The sequence below is a fragment of the Sturnira hondurensis genome, unplaced genomic scaffold (genome assembly GCF_014824575.4).
Source record: "Sturnira hondurensis isolate 20B ecotype Veracruz unplaced genomic scaffold, ASM1482457v3 Scaffold0007401, whole genome shotgun sequence".
Taxonomy (NCBI): domain Eukaryota; kingdom Metazoa; phylum Chordata; class Mammalia; order Chiroptera; family Phyllostomidae; genus Sturnira; species Sturnira hondurensis.
The window spans coordinates 895974-906395 of NW_028080032.1; positions in this window are offsets into that span (position 1 = coordinate 895974).

Here is a 10422-nt window from a genome sequence, read left to right on the forward strand (position 1 = left end):
AATCAGAGTGTTGAAGTGTACTTTGAAATTTAGAAACTAGGTGACTGGCAATGGAAGTTTCACTTCTATTATATACTCATTCATGTGCTAGGAAAAATTAATGTATTTCTTTTCACTTATTCCCCATGTACAGTTTTTTACGACTCTATAACAATAAATAACACTATAGTTTTTATAGTTTCTAAACATTTGTGGTACATATACCTTGCTAGGAACTTAATAAAAACAACAGATTAAGAGAACATCAAACAACCTTTCACAGATCATCTCAGAAACCTTAATTTCAGAAGAGTGTAAAGGGCAATAAAAGAGAAGGCTTTTGTTAATATTTTTCCTTCTTGAATGTTGGAACTTTCTTTACCTTTTAAATGCAATTTGACTAGCACTTAGATTGTAGTAAGACCAGAGTATGTCTCCTATACTCTAAAAAGGGCTATAAAAACTGTCTTCATTACAGTTTGAAAATGATTAGCTATGATCATTGCTTGGGAGAATAAGTTAACATGTATAAAGCATTGTACCTAAAATTAATTATTCGTAGATAATGTCACTCATTAATTTTCAATTTATTCACTGATAAGCATATTGAAGGATAAAAGAAACTTGATAATAATAAGTTGCTTAAGTGGATTTCCTCATAAAATGGAATACAGAAAAGTATTTTAATGAAAAATTATATATGGTATAAACCTGCAGAAGTATTTGCAGATCAGTAATTGTCTGTCTAAGACTATAAATGGAGACAGCACTAGTCGGTATAAAAGTTGTTCTCCTTAAACTAGGGAGAAGACAATACACCCTCCCAGTGAGAGAAGACTTCTTCAGTCTTCTCACTTGCATCGTTCCAGAATAGATGTTTAATATTAGACACCCCCTGAAAGGGACAGGAAGACTGAACTAAACCAAGGGAAGGTGGTCCTCTATGCAAATATCTCCTCAACTCATTCAAATTTGACCCCCTCTAACAAGTTTCTATTTGTTCTTTTGACTTTGGTAATCTACACAGAATGTTTTTTACTTGAAAGGTGGAAGTTGCATTTCAAACAGTATAAGGAATTTCTCAAAGTAGCAAAAATAAAATTGTTTTGTGCCTTGGCCTGCTACAATTACTTCATTGCTATGACATATGACATCATAGTTAGTTCTCAGACTCGGGGGTGTTTCTAATGAGCTGGAGTTGGAAGGGTCCCAGTGGAATGCAGTGAACCAAAAGACCCACTGTTCTTTCAAATTCCATCATGATATTAGGAGGAAAAACAAAGGGCTCTTCAAGAGTGAGAGGTCAACCTGTTAAGTGGTATCAAAAGGTGGAAATGATGAAAGAGAATGGTCAGACAGTTTCAGAACATAGCAATAGATAACTGTCACCTGTCTCTACTGTATATATTACCTCTACTTCATCAATGATAGTAATAAATATGATATGTTAAAAATATTCCAATAAATTGGTACATTATCACATGGGACTCCTGACATAGGATTATGTTGAAAGAAAAATGATTGCAGTTTCCAGTGCATATTCATTATTATTATAAATATATATACTTAATTTTGAAAACTACCCATGGTAAATAAATGAAAAGAAAGACACAAATATTTACCTAGAACATGAATTAGGTCTCTTTCTTCTCCTAGGCAGAAAAGACCCTCAAAGGTGCAGCCACTGCCCCTAGGGCCCAAGTAAGCCATTAATTACACACTCTCCTCTAGGAATGTATCTAATTATTTAGCTAATTTATCACCAAGACAGCCCCAATGGCTAACTCTGACATCAACATATAAGAGGTCACAGGAACTAACAGGAGCCTCTTCCATAAGCCAAAAGTGATAGAAATGGACATAGGTATCTCATCCATAGTTCTACCATAACTCCTAATGCTCAGCTACTTCAGGAAACTTAAACAAGCTTCTTCTCTTAGAAATCTCCACCAACAAAAAGAGCAATAATACAAGTCTAATTTTTTTCTATTTCCCACCAATGATTTCTGTTCTCTTTACTTCCTCTTCCTCTTCCTTTTTTATCTTGTGGATAAAATACACATTTTATACACACTGTACACCCTGAATAGGTGTTGTATAGATAGTATAGCATAGTATAGTATAGTATAGTATAGTATAGTATAGTATAGTATAGAATAGATAAAATACACACTGTAATCATATAATACACACTTTCTAGGTGTAGATTTCTAAACTCCTGTGGTAGATTTATTGCAAAATATGGCCCCAATTTTTCACATCCCTATTCATGCACTTGTCCTTTTCCATGTTACTGTTCAATACCCTACAACATGAGCAGTACAGACACAGGCGTGCAACTTATTTAAGCCAAAGTTATTTTAGCAGAAATAACAGAGAATTGTATTTCTGCATCCTCTTTTGTTCCTGCCATGTCCATGAGAAAATGCTTAAGCTAGCTGACTGGAGGTTGAAAATCCCAGTCATCCTTGCTGAGGCTAGCCTAAATTAGCCAACAGTCAGCCAACTTCCAGATCATCAAATAAGCCTAGCCAAAATCAGCATAGCTATCAAGCCAACTGTCCCTGGACTGTGAGCAATACATGCTCTTAAAAATCCACCCCCCCAAAATGACCAATAATATGCAGTTTCCAGACAGTGTGTGCAACTGAAAATTTGGAATTGTTTCACAACATTGTCTTGATAATAGGTACCTGACACAGAACCTATGGATTCTTTATAAATATTATGTATTTCTGGTCAAGATACAAAAAGAAGCACACAAAAGACAACAGCCTCCTCCCCACCCCCAATATACCCATATACACACATAGAAATCAGATAAACAATATTTTAATCAATCAAAAAAATACCAGCTAACAAATTATACACTCTTACCAAAAGAGAAAATATGAGAAAACCAGAGAGAACATTTTAAGCTTTAGGCTGGACAGAGGTGCTAATAACTTGAATTCAGCTTTGCAGGGAAACATGGTCCATTCACACTCAAAGATCAGAGCCAGGGACACTGTGCGAGTCAGGGGATTTGGTGTAGGAATGTGAACATGAGCTGAGAAAAGCAGCCACCATTGTCCATATATTTTTAGTTTATTGATTCCAATGAGTGTACCTGGAAAATTCAATGAGGAAAAAGAATATTATCTTTAACAAGTATGCTGGGAAAACTCAGTGTCCTATGAACACAAATAAAATTGGACGCCCACATCACACATACACAAAAATTTGCTCAAAATGAATCAAATATATAAAAATAAAATCTAAAACTATAAAACACTTAGAAGGAAATATTGGGGCAAATCTGGATGATATTTTTAGATATGACATGAAAACCATAAACAATAAAAAATAAACTAGATAAATTGTACTTTATCAAAATTTAATACTTTGAGCCCTGGCTGGTGTAGCTCAGTGGATTGAGTGCAGGCCTGTGAACCAAAGGATCACAGTTCAATTCCCAGTCAGGGCACATGCCTGGGTTGCAAGCCAGTTCCCAGCAGGGGACTCATGAAAGGCAACCATACATTGATATTTCTCTCCCTCTCTTCTTCTCTTCCCCTATAAAGATAAATAAATAGAATTTTAAAAAGATTTTAAAAAGTAAACATTTTTATTCTTCTAAAGATATCTATTAAGAAAGTGAAAAGGCAACTCACAGAGTGGCAGAAAATATTTGCAAATTCAGAGTACAGAATAAAGAATTCTCAGAGACATTGAAATTAAGACCAAACTGACAGCAACCAAGGGGAGGTGGTAGTGGATAATGGGGGGAAAAGGAGAAGGGTTTTCAGGAACAGATCTAAAGAACACATGGACAAAACCATAGGCAGGTAGAATCAAGGGTGGAAAGTGGGAATGGCTGGGTTGGGGGAGAAATAAAGACAACTGCACTTGAACAACAATAAAAGAAAAAGAAAAAAAGAATTTTCACAACAACAATCAAAGAGAGTCCAATTTAAAAGTGAACAAAGGGACTTCCAGACAAGATGGAGGTGTAGGTATATACACCGAGCTTCCTTTTACAACCAAAAGAAGGACAACAACAAATTTAAAAACAAAAAGCAACCAGAACCATCCCAAAATCAAACTGCATGGAAGTCCAACCACCAAACAGTTAAAGAAGAAACATTCATACAGACTGGTCAGAGGGGTGGAGACAGGCAGCCAGGCACAGAAGACTCATGGCAAGATGACCTGTGGCAGACAGGGTGAGGCAGCAGCTGGTGGATGGGGCAATCCCACATTTGTGTGCAGATAAACTGGCAGGAACAACGGGGGAGTGAGACAAACCATGCAACCCAGGGTTCCAGTGCAGGAATATAAGGCCTCAAAACCTTTGACTGAAAAAACCTGTGGGAGAAACTCCCAGCCTCACAAGAGAGTTCCTTGGAGAGACCCACAGAGTTCTAGAACATACCAAACCCCCTGACCTGGGATCAGTACCAGAGGGGCCCAATTTGCTTGTGGGTAGCAGAGGAAGTGACTGAAAGCTGGTAGAAAGCTGAAAAAGTTGTATTGTTCCCTCTCATAACCCTCTCCTTACATACACCACCACAATGAAGACATGTGGGTTGTCGTACCCTGGCCAATACCTAAGGCTCTGCCTCTTATTACATAACAGGTCCACCAAGAGAAAAAAAATATGACCCAAAGAAAAGAACAGATCAAAGCTCTGGAAAAAAACCCCACAACTAAGTGATGAAGAGATAGCCAACCTATCAGATGCAGAGTTCAAAACACTGGTAATCAGGCATTCTTGCTCACAGAATTTGTTGAGTATGGTCACAAAACAAAGGGAAAAGTGAAGGCTATGGAAAGGAAAATAAAGGAAAAAGTACAGAGAACCAACATTGAAAAGAAGGAAAGCAGGGCTGAAATCAACAGTTTGGAGAAGAAGGAAGAAATAAACATTCAACCAGAACAGAATGATGAAAGAAAAATTTTAAAAAATGAAGAGAGGCTCAGGAACCTCTGAGACAACCTTAAATATTGCAACATCTAAATCGTAAGGGTGGCAGAAGGAAAAGAGGAAGAGCAAGAAATTGAAAATTTATTTGAAAAAATAATGAAGGAGAACTTCCCCAATCTGGCAAAAGAAATAGACTGCTAGGAAGTCAAGGAAGCTCAAAGAGTCCCAAGGAAGCACACACCAAGGCACATCATAATTATATTACCCAAGATTAAAGATAAGGAGAGAATCTTAAAAGTAGCAATAGAAAAGAAGATAGTTACCTACAAAGGAGTTCCCATAAGACTATCAGCTGATTTCTCAAAAGAAATTTCACAGGCAACAAGGGGCTGGAAAGTACTCAAAGTCATGAAAGGCAAGGACCTACATCCAAGATTATTCTATCCAGCAAAGCTATCATTTAGAATAGAAGGGCAGATAAAATGTTTCCCAGATAAGGTCAAGTTCAAAGAGTTCATCATGACCAAGTGTTTATTATATGAAATGTTCAAGGCACTTATCTAAGAAAAAGAAGAAGATAAAAAATATGAATAGTAAAATGACAACAGACTCACAATCAACAACTGAACCAAAAAATAAATAAATAAATATGAAATAAGCAAACAGGAACAGAATCACAGAAATAGAGATCGAATGGAGGGTTATCAGTAGGCAAGGGGAGGGAGGAATGAGGGAAAAGGTACAGAGAATAAGTAGCATAAATGGTAGGTAGAATATAGGAAGAGGTTAAGAACAGTATAGGAAATGTAGAAGCCAAATAACTTACATGTATGACCCATTGACATGAATTAAGGGGGTGGGANTTGAATGGGGGGTTATCAGTAGGCAGGGGGAGGGAGGAATGAGGGAAAAGGTACAGAGAATAAGTAGCATAAATGGTAGGTAGAATATAGGAAGAGGTTAAGAATAGTATAGGAAATGTAGAAGCCAAATAACTTACATGTATGACCCATTGACATGAATTAAGGGGGTGGGAGGAATGCACATGGGGGGGGTATGCAGGGTGGAGGGGAATAAAGGAAGAAAAATGGGACAACTGTAATAGCATAATCAATAAAATATATTTTTTAAAAATAAGCAAAGGACTTCAATAGATGTTTCCCCAAAGAAGATATACAAATAGTTATAAGTGCTTGAAAAGATAATCAACATCACAGTTATTAGAAAAATGAAAATTAAAACCACAATAATATACATCTTCAAACCAACTAGAATGGTTATAATAAAAAAGACAGGCAGTAACAAGTATTATCTAGGATGTAAAGAAATGTGTGCCCTCATGTACTGCTAGTGAAAAGGTAAAATAGTGCAGCAACTTTGGAAAAGAGTTTGGCAGTTTTTCAAAAAGTTAAATACAAAATCACACTATGACCCAGGAATCCTGTTCCAAGAGAACTGGAAACATATGTTCATACACAAATGTTCATAGTGGCATTAGTCATAATAGCCAAAAAGTATAAATAACTCAAATGTCCATAAACAGATAAATGAATAAACAAAATACGGCATATCCATATAATAGAATATTATTCAGGTATAAAAAGTAATAAGTAATAAAGTAATAAAAAGAAAGTAATAAAAAGAAATACTGATTTATACTACAACATGGATGAATCTTGAAAATGTTATGCTAAGTAACAGAAGCAAGGCAAAAAAGCCACATATTATGTGATCCTATTTATTTGACTTGTCCAGAATAGAAAAATCCAAAGAAACAGAAAGTAAATTAGTGCTTTCCAGGGGTTCAGGGAGTGAGGAATAGGGAGTGATTGCTAATGAGTATGCGGTTTCTTTTGGGGATAAGGAAAATGTTCTGAATTAGACAGTGATGATGGCTGTACAACCTTGGGAATACGTGAAGAACCACTCAATTGTAGATGTTAATAGAGTGTGTTTTATTATATGTGGACCATATTTCAATAACAACCATAATAAAGATACATGCAAGATAGAATAGATTTACCAGTACCTAATGGGAGTTCCAGGAGGATACTCTAGTGGGTTAAGCCATGTCAATATTTAAACAGGTAAGAACTTTTCAAGTTGCAACTTTACATGAGACTCCAAATTAAAATAACATGTAAGTATGGAACAGGATTAATAAAATAACTCCATACATAAACATGCCTTTGTGAGATTGCAAAAATAGTACTAAACTAATCTTAACGCTGCCAGAGAAACTATAAATTGCCTTGCAAAGAATGACAAAGACACTAATAGCAGCCTCTCAATAGCTTATTAGAAAATGTTAACAGAGTATTATTATTATATTATTCATGGAAAATAAGTGTTGATTAGAGCTCTATATTCAACTAAGCTGTGATTGAATAATAGGGTTCTAAAACATGGCATGCATAACTTAAAAGAAAAATTAATGAATCCTTAAAAGTTAAAAAATATAGAGGCATAGTATTTGGCCACCATGCAGTAAATTATACATTAGTAAGAAACATAAGTTTTTCAAATAACTACTTTAAAATTGATTTTAAAATCATTTTTCTAATTAAAGAGGAAATCATAACTGAAATTAAACATTTAAAACAAATGACAAGAAGAATATGTGATGAAGCCCTGGCTGGTGTAGCTCAGTGGATTGAGCGCGGGCCTGCAAACCAGAGGATCGCGGTTCGATTCCCAGTCAGGGCACATGCCTGGATTGTAGTCCAGTTCCCTGCAGGCCAACTCCCAGCAGGGGACGCACAAAAGGCAACCATACATTGATGTTTCTCTCCCTCCCTCCTTCCCCTTTAAAGATAAATAAATAAAAAAAAATTTAAAGAAAAAAGAAGAATATGTGATGAGATATAATACTTTTAATTATTTATTATTCTATCCCTTCTAAATTTTCCCCATGTAGTTCAAAATAGTTATATCTACCTTTAATTATATCTACTTTATTTTCATATTATTTATTTTCTTTATTTTATATTTATTTTCTATTTCTATTTTTATATTTTTTCATTTTTAATTTCTTTATGTAGTTAATTTCCATTCTATATTCTATTTCTATCCTGTCGCCTATATATCTTCTCTATCCCTTTTTCTATTCTGAATTTGTTGCATTCTGTATCACTTCCATTCCTTTATGTATTAGCTTTACACACCATACATTGATGCTCAGATATAAATAAGGAGAATTTAGTTTACTTACAATTCCTTGCTCTCCTTTGTCTACCATTCTCCTTCCAGTATTCGATATTCCTGTTGTTGTGATTCAGTTCCTCATTTGACGTCTCAAAATACTCCCTCTGCCCCCTGCCTTCACCACCACTCCCCATTGTCCTACTGAGGTTCTCTCCTTCTTCCAGTATCTTGGTCCACTCGCAGACTTGTCACACTTCCAGTCTTGTCCCAGCAAAGTTTCTTGCCAAGATTCTGAGTTTACTCCACTCTGGTTCTCCCACCCCCTAAGCAAGGCCTCTATGCACATCTGGATGGTGGAAGCTCAGGCAGCCGCTTCCCCTGGGGCAGTCTTCACTGCTGCCACTGCAGCTAACAGTGTTGCGCCTACTGCTGTTTCTTCTCTGGGTCTTCATCCTTCAGAGGGAGCCCCTAAATGGTTATGATATTTTATTTTCCTCAGCACTCTTTTTCAAAATCTTGTGTGCCTTGCTAGAGTAGCCAGGGCTGGCTCTGTGGTGTGGTACCCCTTCTAATTTCCAGGCCCCATTAATAAGTCAAGCTAATTTTGTCACAATTAAGAAGAAAATATCTCTACTGCAAAGCTAAAGTAGGAGTCCTGTAGAAAGTGTCATCTGATTATTTTTTAAAAAGCAAATGTTGTAGAGAGTTGATTAATTAATGACTGAGCACTCAACTTTGGAAATTCATTAAGCTCTATACTTATGATTTATGCAAATACATGTATATGTGTTGTACTTCAGTAAAATAATAATTATTTTAATAAGTAGTTTTAAAGTGTATTATAAAAATAAAAATAAGAAATAAGAATAAAATAGAGTTTAAAAACAAAAAATAAGAAAAGCTTGAGAAAAAGCTAAATGAAAAAGGTTACTATATTCACAGATAAAAAATTAACAGAATTTCTCCTTGGAGTGAGAGATAGTAGGGTTCTATGTGATGACTATTCTTTTTTCTACCTTTCTGAATTTTCTAAATTTTCTGTGATGAGAAGACATTGCTTTATGTTTATGAGTATTCTCTGTGAACTGCATTTTTGGGCAGAATGTTTAGGTGTAAGAATATGAGAAAAGAGATAAAAATTATTCTGGACACATAATCCACTGGTTCATTTTTACTTATTCGCCATACTTTTTCCAGTCCACATTATTATTCTTTCCTGCTTCATATGGATCTTTATCACTGTTTTCATATCCTTCTGTTTCACTATATAACTGGATTGGACTCTTTAGCCCTCTCGTGCTGTTTTAAAAATCCCTGAATTTAGTCACTAAATAAATCTCTAAAATAAAAAGATATCTAAAAATTACTTTTAAAAGTTTTTGTAACAACTAAGTGAGGCTATTAAACAGAAGATATCTTCAGGTTCATCATGATAATTAATTGAGACCCTTTGAACAAGGAGAACTCTCAAAACATTTTTCATTTTGATTCATTCTTAATATTTTCCTTTTATCAAATATCAACTTTGAGATAAACCTTTTAGAAGTTGGTTCATTGCTTACAACAAACCCAGAACAGTTTTAAAAATCCCCCTTTATCTGATGGGGTAAGGATTGTCAGAGATGAGCCCCAGCTGGAGCCCAAATTAGAGTAATTTAGAAGCACAAAGTCAAAGTACTTTTCCATAATTTGTTTATTTTATTAGAAGATTAAACAGTATTATTGAAGCATAATTTGTCATACTTATAGAAACAGAGAGTGCATTGTTTAAGTGTTATGAGTAACAGATATGAAAGTTAGAGACCCACAAAACAAGACTGGGTCATCAAACAGTAAGAGACCTGCTAAAAAAAGGCATATACTTTTACTTTTATGATAAGAATAAAGCCATTACCAAATAAAGAAATGGTTCATTGAAACTATCTCAAAATATTCCTCTGTGGTCCAGAGAAATAGAGAGAGACCTGCAATTTGAAATCAATATCAACTTACCTGCTGTTTTGATACAATCTTATAAGCCCTAACTATACTTGGGGGAAAAAGAGAAACTTTTATCCAATAGCATGAACTAAAATGTTTTGGGGACTTAAAAATCATCCAATCCCCCTTTTCCACTCCTACTACCACTCTCCAAAGAAAACATTATCATTTCTAATTCTAATACTTCTAAGCTGTCTTAAAATTATACTTATGCCACTATTTATGTGTTATTAGTTAACTTTCTGATAGAGAATTTGGCTGGTGTATAATGTCTCCCATCTCCTCCTTTCTTCCTAAAGTTGAAATATCAATGTATGTGATTATTACTGTAGCTGATACTGTTGTGTTTATTTAGTTTCTCTTTTGGAGGAATCTCTAGAGCAGGGGTGTCAAACTCATTTTCACTGGAGCCC